Source organism: Schistocerca nitens, chromosome 3, assembly GCF_023898315.1.
Source record: "Schistocerca nitens isolate TAMUIC-IGC-003100 chromosome 3, iqSchNite1.1, whole genome shotgun sequence".
Taxonomy (NCBI): Eukaryota; Metazoa; Arthropoda; class Insecta; order Orthoptera; family Acrididae; genus Schistocerca; species Schistocerca nitens.
Genome location: NC_064616.1, coordinates 269378354 through 269395929, shown reverse-complemented (window position 1 = coordinate 269395929; position 17576 = coordinate 269378354). Strand labels below are relative to the sequence as shown.

At 45.2% G+C, this 17576-nt stretch overlaps 1 protein-coding gene and 1 pseudogene across 1 annotated transcript in view; both read right to left on the bottom strand.

Moving 5' to 3' along the window:
* Positions 1-17576, bottom strand: part of LOC126248235 (cAMP-specific 3',5'-cyclic phosphodiesterase) — a 953544-nt gene that overhangs the window by 676148 nt on the left and 259820 nt on the right. The window lies entirely within an intron of this gene.
* LOC126250403 (5S ribosomal RNA) lies at positions 333-450 on the bottom strand (annotated as a pseudogene).

Genomic DNA, 17576 nt, shown 5'->3' with positions numbered 1-17576 from the left:
TTCTCTCCAGACTCTCCCGGCCGTATGTCGTTTTACGAGGCCGTTTGTTTGAAATCGGTCCAGTGGTTTAGGAAGGCATGTGGACCATACATACATACATACATACAATCATACGTGAAACTAGACTCTGTCCGAACAGGCCATGAACGCCCAACGGTACCGACCGGCCACCGTGTCACCCTCAGCAACAAGCGTCACTGGATGCGCATATGAAGGGGCGTATGATCAACACACCGTTCTCCCGGTCGTATGTCTGTTTACGAAGCCGGAGCCGCTACTTCTCAATCAAGTAGCTCCTCAGTTTGCCTCACAAGGGCTGAGTGCACCCTGCTTGCCAACAGCGCTCGGCAGACCGGATGGTCACCCATCCAAGTGCTAGCCCAGCCCGACAGCGCTTAACTTCGGTCATCTGACGGGAATCGGTGCTACCACTGCGGCAAGGCCGTTGGCCAACATACATACGTACATCCATTTCTATAATTTCTATACATTTACCACAACGCAGTTTTGTTAGTTAAAAGTTCGCATTCAGCTGAAGTGGAGAGAACTGTTTACTCTCTGAAGTTACACCGAGTATTCTTTACACTATTCTCTGTCCAGATTGACCTAACTTTAATCATTAAATGAAGTACGTGAGAATAGGCAGTTAGGTGCCACCTTAGAGCCCCAGTGAGTGTCTACGTTGTGGACCTGTTGCTATAATCGAGAATTCTGATGCTAGTTCCCTTCTCATCTGAGCCAGATCAGCAGTACATTATACAGGATTGGTGCCCTTGCGAACTAGAGGTTCAACTTCATCAGCTAAACTCATTGGCTCAGGCCGTTAAATAAGAAAACCGACACAACTTCAGTAATTGACAGGTTCATCATCTGAGCGGTCATATAGTCATGTGCAATCACTTTGCTATGCCATATTGCAACTACTGCCTCATAGGCATATTCTGTTGGCTATGTACGTTAGCTTGGTGAAGCTGACCTCTGGCGTGTGCTGAAGTTAGGACAGTATTTCAGTGTCGACACCATCTCTCTGGAAACAATCCCCACATCTTAGCAGTTAGGACAATCAGTGATGAGCCCATCATTCATCAAGTAACACATCTTAACTTCCTTGCTGAAGCATCACCTACGGAGGACCTCGCCGTCACTGTAACACAGATTAAAGCGGGATTGATCGAGAAATATAGGGTGGGGAGTGTGCGGGTCAAGTATTTGCAGTGTGAGCACATTAAATGTAATGGCTGAACAGTCCAGAGCTCCGTCGTCTGTCTAGTACAGGGCTTCACAACATACGTGCTCGCGGAGCAAGCTGTGAGCAGCAAGGCGCGAGCACGGAGCAGCGCGAGCACGCTACCCCCAACTATCGGACCAGAGCGGAGAGTGGGGAGAGTCACGTGGGGTACACAACAGCTGCCGCCAGTCGATGTAAATCCGCGGCCACCTGCAGGGATATCACTCACGAATTATTACTGCGACAAATGAAACAAATAAAGGAGAATGTACACGTGCCTCATAATTTTATTAGCTTAGTGTATGTCTCTACCATCTGTAGACACTGAAACTAAAGAATTCCACGACAATCCTATATTTTCAACACTTTCTTCAACACTACTTAAAATATCACCTCCGGTTGTAGTGTTCTTCATGGCTACTACATCGAGGAGCTCCTCCCTCACCTGAAGATCTCTATTAACACCTCTAATAAATATGGCAAGCTGCGCTGTTCCAGTGATATCAACACTTTCGTCTAGAGCTAGAGAATACGCCATAAAATCTTTACAGATATTTGCAAACTGGCTCTGGACGTCGTCTGCCATGTCCTGTATGCGACGCATAATGGTCATGTCAGATAATGGCACAATCCGAAACTGTTCAGCTTGAGATAGACACAAATGTTCCGTTGCAACTACAAAACCATCTTTTATTAAATCGCCATCAGTGAAGGGGCGCAGGGATTTTGCTAAAAATAAAGCAATTTTGTAACTCACTCTGAGAGCTGCCTCAGTTGATTTTTCTTCGTCGTCCAGATCTTCTTCGGATAACTTCCTTTTAAGTTTAATAACTTCCTGTGCACGATCTGGTCAATCACATTTTCCACGTCCGTAGTCTTTCGCGTGGTACGACATATAATGTCGCTGCAAATTAAATTTCGTAAAAGAATTCAGCGTTTTGTGACATACTAATCATTTTGCAACACCATCTTTTTCAGTAAACAGATACAATTCCTCCCAATGGGGGTTGAACTGCGAAAGCATGGTTGGGGTTACACAACGGCGACTTCACATGATTCTTAACCAGCGAAGTGACTGTTACGAGCTGATCGTAGTACTTCAAACGTTACACAGTCGGCGCGAATTCAATAGGCACGCTGCGGCCCTATTCAAACGTGCGCGCGCATTTCCCCTCCCTCCCCTCCCTCCCCACTCCGCGACCTTGCAGCTGCTCGTGAGCAGGTGCCTGAGCAGACGCGAGTACTCGTGCTCAAAACCGGCCAGTTGTTAAGCCCTGGTCTAGTATAACAATCAAAGTCAGGAGGCAAATTCGCCACGTGGCAATGCTGCATCACGAAAGTTACCATACCCTTCCCCAGGCCAACAGCGCCGTACGTCCAACCATCCACTGTCTGAAGAGCACAGCGCAGCACCGTCCCCGCTTTCACAAGGCACGGCAACGCCATTCTAAAATTGGATCATCAGTAGCATTTAGCCGTCGTTACTGATGGAAACAAACAATTTGGGTTACATCACGGAAACTTGTTTTTTTCCCTAGTACTTTGCCTAGTAATGGTTTTGTGTATGCGAAAATTCAGAATGGTCACCGCAACCTTGTTTTCCCTAAAATTTTAAATAATCCTAGAATTGACTGGTGGCCTGGTTCTAGTAAAAAGTACCCTGCCTGGTGTAGAGCCGTACCGAATCACATTATTCGCTTACGACAGGGAAATACTGTCGCTAGATGCCCGAAAAGAAATGCAGAAGGAATTTCTATGTCATCAATGATAGCTCTCTTTACATGTGGACAAATCGATACAATGCTTAAAACAGTGAGAAGGATCCCCATAGTATCCTATTACAAGATTAGTGCTAAACATGTGGAACATACTACTTTCTCTAAGTATTTAGGAGTAATGAAATTTTATGGCAGAATAAAACTATGCACCGGCCCGAAACTCGAATCTGGAAACTCGCCTTTCACGGACAACGCCCTTACCGAGTGAACTATACAGGCACAACTCTCAGCCTTACTTCTGGCGTACCTCTCTCCCACTTTCCCAACTTCGCATGAGCTATCATGCATATTTTGCGGGACTAGAAGTCCTGGAAGGAAGGGTACTGCGGAGAAACGGGTTAACCATAGGCTAAAGGACTGTTTCCAGGATGAACCTGTCACCCTGCAGCGAAGGGTATGTAACGTCCCGGGTTAGTGTTGTCTGAATGTCTTCCTAAAACAGTAGGGAGAGATATGCGCCTAGTTCATCCAGTACGTCACGTGATGAATTAGCCACATATGTTTCCGCATATTCTGACGTTTACCTACAACATTTATGCTAAATGTTTCGTATTTTACACTATTTTATTAACAATTAAGATGCCACGAGAGGCAAATGTGTTTTAATAATAGAGTTTACTATCAATAAACACATAAAATTTGATTATCTTAACAGCAATATTTCATAAATAATTAACTGCTGGCGCTGTGATACCTATGCCGAGAGGTTCAAACCAGAAGTAATGGCCTTAGAACAAATAAAGCTAAGGAAATTGGATTTGATAAATGGCTCTTCTGACTACAGTGCTATTAAATGTATTTCTTCCGAAAGCTATTTCAGCTAGTTTTCCAGTCTCAAATTATAACTCATTATTAAGTGTGTCAACGCATATTCATTCGTCTTGAAAAGGCATCGTCCTCTTATCAACTATGTTTACATATTTCTAATGCATAACAGAACTGGACTATTACTCGTCTATATCGAAGAGGTAGCACTAAAGCTGCGGAGTGTAGGGTATATTCACTTTACTGCGGGAAGCAGTTGCAGAATTTGCAACCTGTTAGATGCACTTACGGAAGGCCAGGCAGTAAAGATGACAGGCAGTGCAGGCTCTCGCCACGTGAATGTTCATTTCCTTTACCAGCAGTACGACTCCACACTGATGGCTCTGTGAGTGCCTCAGTGCCCCTGGGAAGCTCCAGCTTTTGGGCGTTGCCGCCAGCGCTAACGTAACGTGACACCGTTTTGCGACAATCTGTCAGTTGAAGTGCGCTTCCTTGTGCGCGCTAGTCATAGGGTTCTGAAAATAATTTAAAATAAAAGCTGAGTGCTGTGTTAGTTTGACAAAGTACAGAAGACTCACTCGCCCCGGAGCATCTTCCCACTGCCAAGTGAACTTTGATTTCATGGAGATTCATTCATATATTCAGAGCGTGAAACAGTACTTAAGAAAATGTAGAGGCAGTTTCGCGCCAGGCTATTCCTACTTTTTGTTGGTTTACGTTGTATTTTGATTTTTTCGTCATTGTTGAACCTAATCTGCTCGGCACAAACAAATATTGCATTATGAAGCTGAACATGTAGGAAAAAAACTAAGTTTTTATGTAAAACTTGCCACGCAAATATTTCTTATTGCCGAACTAAATTAAATCAAAATCAAATGGTTCTGAGCACTATGGGACTTAACTGCTGAGGTCATCAGTCCCCTAGAACTTAGAACTACTTAAACCTAACTAACCTAGGTACATCACACACATCCATGCCCGAGGCAGGATTCGAACCTGCGACCGTAGCGGTCGCGCGATTCAGAACTGTAGGGCCTAGAACCGCTCGGCCAACCGGCCAGCAACTAAATTCAATATAAAAATTAATATAATAATAAAAATTTCATGATATGGGTGCCTTCTATTTTGACGATAAATAGAAGGGCTTTCTGGAGAGCAATGCCTCCTAACCTTTATGTGAAATCTCGGAAGGAAACCTTTTTAAATAAGACAAACGTTATTAACGTACTACATCATCTTTATTCATGTCTATATATTTTTGTGCTGTAGTCGCGTTTCGAATTCGAAGAGCTCGCCTACACGTGGCGTTCCCTCTCGTTCAGCATGACAATGTGAGACCACACACGAGCGCTGCGACATGTGAAGCATTCCAACGTCTTGAGTTCACGGTCCCTGATCGTCCTCCATACGAGCCGGCCGGGGTGGCCGAGCGGTTCTAGGCGCTTCAGTCTGGAACCGCGCGACCGCTACGGTTAAAAGTTCGAATCCTGCCTCGGGCATGGATGTGTGTGATGTTCTTAGGTTAGTTAGGTTTAAGTAGTTCTAAGTTCTAGGGGACTGATGACCTCAGATTTTGTCCCATAGTGCTTAGAACCATTTGAACCATCCTCCATACGAGCCCGATTTGGCCCCATACGATTTTCTTCTGTTTCCGAAACTTAAAGAACACATTCGAGGACCTCACTTTGATAGTTGTCAAGCTGTGCTCCGTCAACAAAATTTAAACATTCTACAGTGAAAGGGTCAACAAACTGGTCTCTCTTTGGGATAAATGTATTCGTCAGCAGCGTAACTATGTTGGGAAATAAATACGTAGACATGAAGAATGAAGACGTCGAAAGTTAATAACGTTTGCTTTAAGAGCTTTCAAATAAAAAAATCCGAGCCATTATTTTTCAGCACTGTCTTTCATCTCTCTGTACGCCAGTGAATTGTACAGACAGCTTTCTTGCTCTTTAGAAAATGTCTTCAAAGCATCTCCCCAGAAATAGTTACTTGCTGTTACACAGGACAAACTGTTCTGTAAAAATTAAGACAGCACGGAGTATAAAAAGGCACTTTGGTGAGAAGCCACTTCGTTCACTCTGGAGAGCAATACACTTTCTAAGGTAAACTCTTCTTATGAATATCTTTACGGTCTTAACAAATCTCCCTCCCTTACCACGGTTTTGTAACAGAAGCACAGGCCACGCGAACTCATGCCCTGTAGATCCTAGTGTTTCAAGTTTGCAAACAGTGAGCTCTGTATGCAGTGTTTGGTTTTGAATGAAAGTCCTTCCGGCGATGAAGTCATTAGATCCGTGATTCATTGAAGATAATTTTGTTAAGCGACAGGCTGCTTTTTTAGTATATTCATAATATTTCTCTTTGTGTCACTCATTTCTTGGACAAAACCACAGAAAATATAATCGAAACTAAAGTCACGCCTCTCAAGTACAGACGTTTTTGGTAGTTTAACTTTACGGCACAACACACTTGTAGTCAGATAAAAAGTTGTACGAATAGACAACAGTGCCAACTGACAACTGTTCAATAATTTTTGTGAACTGTTATTCTGGGTAAATACTGTAGAGGTGCAGAGTAACCTGCTCCCAGTAACTTGTTGCTGGGTGTCTCAGGGTCGATTTTCACCTAGACCAGATATTCACCGACGGCGGAAATTTACCTTTACCGCTTCTTCCCAGGTGTCAGTCTCCAGCGAGCCGTAGCAAATACGATTTTCCTCTCCGTCCCGTTGGTTGACACCCGACCGATTTGTGCAGTGCAGACTGATGTCACGTACACATCCTCTATGTCTCTCGCTGCCGAGGAAAATTGTAACTGACAATATTCCATGCCGCGCAACGTCCCCAAAGCTCTTCTGCCACAAAATTACGCAAGCTCAAGAAGGAGCCTCTGCTACAAGAGGGGATTTTAAGACAAGTTGAATGGAATTTACAACTAAAGCCTAGCTGAAGAAACCTGGCTTTAGGAAACAAAAAGCTCTCTTACCTCTATCGTCGCTCCACGCCGCCCGCGTGAGTATCAAGACCAGGCGCGTTTGTAACGACGAAAATATAAGGCTGTCTATCGCTGTAGCCTTTCTTACCAAGGGCTGAAATGGCAGCCTGTATGAGAAACACTGCCACCTTACGCAATCTAAGATGATATCACGTAATTCTCGTTAACTCTGATTTCCACATAAGGCTTACAACAGTGATAAATTAGATGATTTACTTCCGTCACTTCCACTCTTGTGATGTAAACCATCAAGGCATCGTTTGAAACTATCATCTTTGTGCCGTGGATGACATAGCATGTAGCATATATGCACTTTATCAGACAAACAAATGAGAGGTTATTTTTACACACTGAAAAATTACTGTAAACTTGCTAGAAGAGTATGCCAAATATCAAAGCCGCTTCCTGTTCCACTCACAGACGAACCGTAGGAGGAGAGACTGCTTATATGCTTTTACGCTACTGAATAGGTAGGTTTAAGACTGAACAGATTCGTAGAGCCGCGCGGTTTAGGGGACCTTGTCACGGACTGCGCAGCCCCTCCAGCCGGAGGTTCGAGTCCTCCTCGGGCATGGCTGTGTTTGTTGTTCTTAGCATAAGTTAGTTTAAGTAGTATGTAAGTCTAGGGACCGATGACCTCAGCAGTTTGGTCCTTTAAGAATTCACACACATTTGAACATTTAGATTCGTAGAGCCTACGCTGAAAACAGTTTCTTTAATTTCTACACGCAGATTCTCGTGAAATACTTGTTATCTCTCTTTGATTATGGGCCAGCTTAGATGTTTGCGACACTCTCACGTGAGTCAAGGAAAGCCGCTCAGCACTTTTCTACTGCTCATCTTGGTACATCACATAAAAATAAAAACCAACCACTGACCGTACCTCTTTCATAAACAGCACATATTTCACAATTTTATCAACGAAACTAAGCCGTCAAAGGCTGCACCCATACGTGAACCAATAAGATCATTCTCGGCATTATTACAAGATTCCTGAATGACGTTACTGACTCCAGTTGTGACTAAATTACGAGGGGTTTTCAACAAGTAATGCGACACATTTTTTTCTGTTCAAAAATGTTCAAACGTGAGTGAAGTCATATGGGACTTAACTGCTAAGGTCATCAGTCCCTAAGCTTACACCCTACTTAACCTAAATTATCCTAAGGACAAACACACACACCCATGCCCGAGGGAGGACTCGAACCTCCGCCGGGACCAGCCGCACATCCACGACTGCAGCGCCCGAGACGGCTCGGCTAATCCCGCGCGGCCTTTTTTTTTTTCTGAAAGCAGGTTGATTTTATTCAGGATTCCAATACACCATATGATTCCCCATTCTTTTGCCCACAAAACCCTATTTTTCAACATGATATCCCCTCAATGCGACGATTTACGCCATCTTATTGTGATGGTCTGTATGCCATCTTGGTATCACTCTACTGCATCAACAACCTCCACTAATCTACGTACTGCTTCCCGAGGGGTGCGTCCTTCATTGGGTCAAACAGATGGACGTCGGTAAGCGCGAGATCTCGGCTGTAGGCTGGATGAGGAAGAAGAGTGCAATAAAGTGTTCTGAGCCCCTCTCGGGTGCGCTGACTTCTCAGACGTCCAGTTGAGTAGCGAGGTGTTTGTCATCCGTCGATCACCTCGAATGAGGGTCTAAAAAATGGTTCAAATGGCTCTGAGCACTATGGGACTTAACATCTGAGGTCATCAGTCCCCTAGAACTTAGTACTACTTAAACCTAACCAACCTAATGACATCACACACAGCCATGCCCGTGGCAGGATTCGAACCTGCGACTGTACCGGTCTCGCGGTTCCAGACTGTAGCGCCTAGAACCGCACGGCGAATGAGGGTCTCCTCACGCTCTATCACTGCAGGCGTCGCAACTGTGTCCGGCCGGCCGGCAAGTGGAAGATCGGACAAGTTTCTGTGACCTTGCGATGATGACCGACGCCTCTCCCAACCACATTCCGTGATTTTGGTCACTGTCAGGTCTCCGTAGACATTCTATAAACGCCTCTAAATACCTCCGATGCTCTGGGTTTCCGCCAAGAGAAACACAGTGACAACTCTGCTTGGAATGAACTTCCGTTACAGACGACATTTTGAAGACTACGTATAGAGCCGCACCTATTGTAAGTCATGTACTGTAGGGGCTGAAGACGGGATATTCCACGGTGTTCTACAACAATTTCGCCTTTTTTTTCAACCGAAATTCGCGAGGAAAAATATGTTCAAAAATGGCTCTGAGCACTATGGGACTTAACTTCTAAGGTCATCAGTCCCCTAGAACTTAGAACTACTTAAACCTAACTAACCTAAGGACATCACACACATCCATGCCCGAGGCAGGATTCGAACCTGCGACCGTAGCGGTCGCGTGGTTCCAGACTGTAGCGCCTTTAACCGCTTGGCCACCACGGCCGGCGAAAAATATGTATTGCATTATTTACAGAACGCCCATCGCATATAAACCAAAGTTTTCACATTTCGTACGGTTCACAACTTCACCTCTACCTACATTCTATATGTAGCTGCAAGTCGCCACCTTCGCGTAGTAGTAGTAGTAGTAGTAGTAGTAGTAGTACATGTTTTCATGATCTGAGCAGATAAGATTAAAATTTCTAGTGGGTGAGGCTTCTACGGACTAGGACATTTGTAAAATCTCTAAGAACGCAAATATAGACACATCAAAAAAAGTTTTGCATCACTCCGGTTCCCAGAACTCCTGAAGACAGACGTTGACTGTGGATATTGTATCACAGACACAGTCCCTTTGACTGTTCAGAGATGCCGCTAAACCCTCCCAAAGATGTAAACAACCGTCCATGAGCAGCGCCTATTAGACGGAGGGGGTTCGCCAGTCTATCATTTCCAGTCATTCCACGAGGAAGGAGGTACACGGCTCGTGTTGTCTGTAGTTCAACCATGCCCAGACGGTCAATTTCGCGGTTCGATCGAGTCCACATTGTTATTTTGTGATAGGAAGGGCTCTCAACAAAGGAAGTGTCCAGGCGTCTCGGAGTGAACCAAAGCGATGTTGTTCGGACATGGAGGAGATACAGAGAGACAGGAGCTGTCGATTACATGCCTCGCTTAGGCCGCCCAAGGGCTACTACTGCAGTGGATGACCGCTGCCTAAGGATTATGGCTCGGAGGAGGCCTGACAGCAACGCCACCATGTTGAATAATGCTTTTCGTGCAGCCACAGGACATCGTGTTACGACTCAAACTGTGCGCAGTAGGCTGTATGATGCGCAACTTCACTCCCGAAGTCCATGGTGATGTCCATCTTTGCAACCACGACACCACGCAGGGCGGTACAAATGGGTCCAACAACATGCCGAATGGACCGCTCAGGACTGCCATCACGTTCTCTCCACCGATGATTGTCGCATATGCCTTCAACCAGAGTATCGGAGACGTGTTAGGAGGCAACCTGGTCAGGCTGAACGCCTTAGACACACTGTCCAACAAGTGCAGCAAGGTAGAGGTTCCCTGGTGTTTTGTGGTAGCATCATGTGGGGCCGACGTACATCGCTGGTGGTCATGGAAGGCGCCGTAACGGCTGTACGATACGTGAATGCCATCCTCCGACCGATAGTGTAACCATATCGGCAGAATATTGGTGAGACATTCGTCTTCATGAACGACAATTCACGCCCCTATCGTGCACATCTTCAGGATAACGTCATCGCTCGAATAGAGTGGCCAGCATGTTCTCCAGACATGAACCCCATCGAACATGCCTGGGATAGATTGGAAAGGGCTGTTTATGGACGACGTGACCCACCAACCGCTCTGAGGGATCTACGGCGAATCGCCGTTGTGGAGTGGGACAATCTGGACCAACAGTACCTTGATGAACTTGTGGATAGTATGGCACGGCGAACACAGGTACGCATCAATGCAAGAGGACGTGCTACTGTATATTAGAGGTACTGGTGTGCACAGTAATCTGGACCACTACTATATGGTTGTACAACATGCGATGTGTGATTTTCATGAGCAATAAAAAGGTCGGAACTGATGTTTACGTTGATCTCTATTCCAATTTTCTGTACAGGTTCCGGAACTCTCGGAACGGAGGTGATGCAAAAAAATTTTTTGATGTGTGTAATTAAGATATAAGTAATATGACAAAGGAGCGTAAGATGACATACTACTGAGGCGCTGAAGGTTCAGAGGAGCATAAGATGACATTCTGCTGAGGCGCTGAAGGTTCCTTCGCCAACTGGTGAAATGAGTGAGAAACAAAAGGTTTTTACGGCGTGTATAACAAGTCAAAACATTTTAGTTACATTTCGCACATTTCAAGTTAGCTTCACCACAGAAGAATGACCCTTTAACGTCTTACCTGGGCTCTATTCGCATGCCGATAAGAAGAAAATCACACAGTCTACGAAGCAGCAATTGCGCATAAGCGCTACATAATAAAATGGGAAATTTTTAAGAAGAAAGGTTAAAGGGAAACTATTTTTATATATTGTAAGCAATTTCAGGATGCTTAAAATGTGGATGTGGTCACTGTCACGTAAACACGTCATATAAATGGCCTACAGCAGAACACGTCATGTAAGTATCTCAGAGTAACGAGACGTGGAGATACACAACAGCATTATCTCATGAGTTCACTCGTGGGTGACTAGGGGCAACGCGCTCCAATTGATTCCCAGAGTATCGGACACTGCACTTAACCTTCGACAATGTGTTTTCAAAACGATTCTTTGACGGTGTAAATATGTGGGACCCGTATCAGGTTAGGTTAATAATGGGTGCAGAGAGCACAGAAAAAGATTTATATGTTTAACCTTTAGAAGCTGTCACAAAATTCTGATAATCCGAGAATTAAGACGTAGATTATTTCACAAAACAGGACGTAAGGAACACGAAAAATACGTAATAAATGAGAAATATAGGTATATCCTGTAGCCTCAGACTTACCGCCTGCGCATGATTGATGGCTGTAAGATCAGGTACGGCGTTTGCAAAGGTACAAACGCACTGGATGTTACACCGTTCATCCACGAACACAACCAAAACAGTTAATACACCCTCCGCTTCAATAATCCGAAGCTTATAAAATATGTGAATGTAAATACTTTTCACGAAACAAAGTGTAGAGATTCATATGCTGCCAACCATTTCAGAATAAATAACTTTCGAATGGTGACGTGGCTGTCTCACAACAGTTTGATACATCTTATTCTCACATAATGTCAGCTGTTTCTTGTTCCAGGATGAGCCCTTGTAGTAAACTAGTGTCACCCATGCAGCTCTCGTAGGGAACGCAGTGAGCTGGGCCTGAACAAAACGGTTGGTGTGGCGTTTCGTGTGACCGATACGAATTCGTTTTGATTGCAGTTGTACGCTTCCTTATAAATGTACATTGAGTGGATCTAAGAGGAGACGGGCGGCGCAAACACTGAATTACATACGTGAAAAGTCAGGAGTCAGTTTCCGCAAGCAGTTTTTGTATAGCAAGTAACGTACCCACTGCAGCAGTCAAATTACACCATATGACTTCCTGGCCGACCATTTAAATATTTGGTCCCCGAATTTCTATTGTGGACTGACACAGTCGGATTAGGTCCTCGAATCTCAATTGTGGACTAACATTGCAGATGTTATTGTGAAGGTAAGTCAGTGTTATTCCATAAATGTCGACGTACAGTGTATCCCAAATAAAAGTTGCCCGGACGAGTGGATACGATTCGATGTAAATATATGCATGTAACTACACCCCGTGACGCGCACCCCACGTGATCCACACCGGTTCAGAGCGTAGTGCGGGCTGTGTCAGTGTGAGTGGAGCAGTGCAAAGGGAACGATGGTACTCACACTGGAGCAGGGTGTGTTCGTTGTTAAACGTCGTGGAAACGGTGTGGTCAGTTGTTTGTTGAGAAGTCTAATGATCTCAAAGTGCCAGCCAGCAAAGAGTGCCAGGCTCTGTTTTGAACAAATCAAAAAACATTCCGAAACGTGCTTACACACCAGAAAATACGTCTGCAGTTCACCAGAAAACGTTTCAAAGCCCTACCAAATCAACCCGGTGCGTATCGCAAGAGACCGGCATATCAGGTCGATCATACGGACGAGTACTTCACCTGGACCTGCAAATGCATCCCTACGGAGTGTCTCTGTTGTTTATGCATTAAAATCAGCATATGCTCCTCAGCGCATCTAGTTTTGTGAGTGACTGTTTACTGAGATAACAATGAATGGCTTGGACATGGATCTGTTCTTTATGCCTCATGAAGCCTGGTCTCACCTGAGTGGTTATGTCAATTCAGAATCACAGGTTCTGGGAAGCGAAGAATCCGCATATCTTCCACGAAAAACCACTGCATGATCAGATAGTTAGAGTTTGGTGTGCAGTTTATGCACGCCGAGTTGTCTGTCCCATCTTCTTTCACCAGACGCTGACGTCGGCGCGTTACATTGCCAAGATTATGAAACCATTTGTGGCAGCATTAATAGTGGAAGAAAAGGCGTACACTTACTTCCAACAGGATGGAGAAACTGTCCATAGAGGAGGCCGAACCTTGGAGCACATTTACACAGTACTCAAGCCTGACAGATCTGTTACCAGAGGTCAGTCTGGTCGCGGCCTTAGATGACCATCTAGGTGACTTGATCTGTCAGTGTGCGAATACTTTGTGTGGGGAGCCCTCTAGTCTAAGGTGTTCGCAACAACCCTCATAGTCTTCAACAACTGCATCAGAACATTTCGGATGAGACTGCAGCAATTCCAGCGCTCCAGCTGGGATTCGCCTTCAGCAACTTGCTGACCATGGCCCAAAAGTGCCAAGAGATTAATGGTGGTCACTTTCAACTTCTGCTATAGTCAAGTTAGTATGTATTTCCTTTCCTCTGCTGCGTTTCTTTCTACCCTGGAACTCTGTTCTCCGTGCCACTTTTATTTGCCCCACCCTGTATAAGCCGCAGGGAGATATGATAGACTGGGTGTGTTTGGCATACTAGACGTGCTGTTGTACGGTTGGAGAAGTTTTGCTTTCTCCCCTGCGTCTTAGATGTTAAGCGAATAAGGTGAGCGAACTTCGATTTCAGTGAACTGGAGAACCCATTATGTAGGATACCACTATCGACATTTAGATGCTGTTACACAAAAATGCGTTGCATTCTATTAAAATTCCGGAAGGCACAGAAAACACATATCCTTCGACAGTGAACTTTTTGCAGCTTTAAAAATATTTTTCGATGAGAGGAAAAAAAAGCATTGGGCTCAGATTTTCGCAGCCACATTCATCAACAACATTTTCTCGGTGTTCGAGGCACGTTGTTTGTGAATTACAACTCGAGGTTTCGAACATATTCGTTACCTTCCTCGCGAGGAGCTGAATTACTGCAGAGACCGACTCTTCTCTCTTGTGTAGCACACCACCAATCGCCAGCCCATTTTCATATAAGACACACAAATCTGTCTAGGCAGTCAGTGAGCTTCGGGCGAAGAAAATAGTCAATACTTCAGAAGACTCAGGGTTTTACTGCGATATGACGTGGCTTGAACACAGAAAAATTTTATGCAAGAAAGATTTTAGTGATGCTGCTGTAACCCTGTTCCGACAGAAATGTAAATGGAAATCTACTTTGACAGAACGTCGAGATACATACTTGATGATTTATGCACTAAGGGAAATGAAAAGTTTTACACTACGAAGCATCAGTACGATGTTTATTAGACTTTGTGGGGATGTTCATCACACAGGGGACGGTTGCAATTAATAGGCTACCTAAAGAAAATTTACAATAAAATCAACGGATATTGCAACAAATATTTTAGTTTCAGCATAACTTGAGCCTTATCTTTTCCATTTCACTACAGTCGATACAAGACATAGTAAATACTCACTGTATTGTGGATGGTCGAAGACATAAAGAAAACGGATACCAACAGCCGTCGTCTTTCTACCTAACAGGTTCGGTGCATCATTGGCACCTTCTTCAGGCCCCTGTACACCAAACCAGCAAGTCATCTCTGACGGTGTATGAAGGGTTCACGTCTGTTGGAAAGAGGTCTACGGAAACACATGGATATAGTGGTCCATATAATAGCACAAATGTTCAGATAATTTATCTAGTTACGTGTTTAGGGGTCTGTAGAAAGTGCCAACAAGGCACCGAAACTGGTAGCTATTGTAAATAAAATTATTAAATAAAATTACGGCTGTTCGTATCTACTTTCTTCAAATTACTAAATCAGTCCTATTGTCATATCCAATAGCTCCCACATCATAATTCCACGGGTCGGTGAGGTACTGGTATCGAGAATCACTGCTTGATATGACCTTTCACCAGGACATCCACAGACACGTTTCATCAGACCGAGAGCCACAGATAGAAGCTAAACTCCTCGCACGATATCACAGAACACCACTCAGTGGTAACTCAGACTCTAGACAATGCAAGTATCTGTTGCCCGTGGTGAGGTGTCAGCGGTGAACGACGCATGGCGATTCAAGATTTCGACCCAGGTTCCAGTAGCATGATCCCAATGCTTTTTGATGACACACTGTCTGTAGCCTTTGCCCGAACTGTAGGTTCATTGAAGTCAGCCGACCATTTCCACAATATTTTCGTGGCGTTTTCCTGTAAGGACCCATGCCTATTCATTTCGCCACACTGTCGTCCCGAGGCCGTATCTCACATCTTGTTCTGCAGTCACTTCATTAAAGAAGTGTCTGTGCGACCTGAAGGTATGTTGCTACCATGTACCCCGTGCTAATGATTCTACCTTCCACAAAGTCTGCAAAATGGTGATGGCCGGCCGCGGTGACCGAGTGGTTCTAGGCGCTTCAGTCCGGAACCACGCGACAGCTACGGTCGCAGGTTCGAATCCTGCCTCGGGCATGGATGTGTGTGATGTCCTTAGGTTAGTTAGGCTTAAGTAGTTCTTAGTTCTAGGGGACTGATGACCTCAGATGTTAAGTACCATAGTGCTCAGAGCCATTTGAACCATTTGAAAATGGTGATGAGCTGCAAGTGCACATTCTCTGTGCATAATGTCTGACGATTTCCACCTGAAAAGTTCCAGTAACGATGGACACACTCAACAGCAACTATGTACTCACGCCATTCTTTATCAGTAGGAATGCCTTCTTTCTGTACGGGAAATAAGCTTCGTAAGCATGAAATCTGAGCTGCTGCGAGGGGCGTTTCTACGCCGATATCGGTTGAAAAAATGCGGAATTTCTTGTGGGACATCGCGGACGACTCCCCTTCTGCCCCTATTGTTTCATGAACTTCAGATGGATGGCGGCGCTGTACGTAGACTTCAAAATGGCGTCTATAACGGAGGTGCGTTCCAACCACAAAGCTGTCACTGAGTTTCTTTTGGCTGAAAATCAGAGCATCGCAGATATTCATAGGCGCTTGCAGAACGTCAACGCTTAACACCTAAGACGCAGGGGAGAAAGCAAAACTTCTCCAACCGTACCACAGCACGTCTAGTATGCCACACACACCCAGCCTATCATATCTCCCTGCGGCTTATACAGGGTGGGGCAAATAAAAGTGGCACGGAGAACAGAGTTCCAGGGTACAAAGAAACGCAGCAGGGAAAAGATGTTGAAAGTGACCACCATTAATCTCTTGACACTTTTGGGCCCTGGTCAGCAAGTTGCTGAAGGCGAATCCAAGCTGGAGTGCTGGAATTGCTGCAGCCTCACCCGAAGTGTTCTGCTGCAGTTCTTGAAGACTACGAGGGTTGTTGCGATATAACTTAGACTAGAGGGCTCACCAAACAAAGTATTCGCACACTGACAGATCAAGTCACCTAGATGGTCATCTAAGGCCGCGACCAGACTGACCTCTGGTAACAGATCTGTCAGGCTTGAATACTGTGTAAATGTGCTCCAAGGTTCGGCCTCCTCTATGGACAGTTTCTCCATCCTGTTGGAAGTAAGTGTACGCCTTTTCTTCCACTATTAATGCTGCCACAAATGGTTTCATAATCTTGGCAATGTAACGCGCCGTCGTCAGCGTCTGGTGAAAGAAGATGGGACCAATAACGCGACGTATAGACACTGCACACCAAAACTAACCTTCTGCTCATACAGTGGTGTTTCGTGGAAGTTATGCGGCTTCTTCGTTGCTCAGAACGTGTGATTCTATGAGTTGACATAACGACTCAGGTGAGACCAGGTGCCGGCCGCGGTGGTCTCGCGGTTCTAGGCGCGCAGTCCGGAACCGTGCGACTGCTACGGTCGCAGGTTCGAATCCTGCCTCGGGCATGGATGTGTGTGATGTCCTTAGGTTAGTTAGGTTTAAGTAGTTCTAAGTTCTAGGGGACTGATGACCACAGCAGTTGAGTCCCATAGTGCTCAGAGCCATTTGAACCATTTGAGACCAGGCTTCATCAGGCATAAAGAACAGATTCATGTCCAACCCATCCATTGTTATCTCAGTGAACAGTACTCACAGAACTAGAGGAGACGTTGGGCGAGGCGCCTGTCATCATTGGAACAAGATCGCGCAAACCTGTCCCATCTCCTACGCGCTGGCTTGGCACACACAGTTGTGACTTCTGCAACGTGCACACACTCTCGTTCGAGGTGATCGACAGATCACAATCAAACACCTCCCTGCACAACTGGACATCTCTGTCCGTAGTGCTGACACACTCGTCCACCAGCTGGGGTACTCAAAGGTGTGTGCTCGCTGGATTCCTCGCCCCATAACATAAGACCATGAAGAGCAACGGAGGGGCAAATGTTGGGAATTGCTTGTGTGTTACGAAGTTGATCGTGACAATTTTTGTTGAACATCGTCAC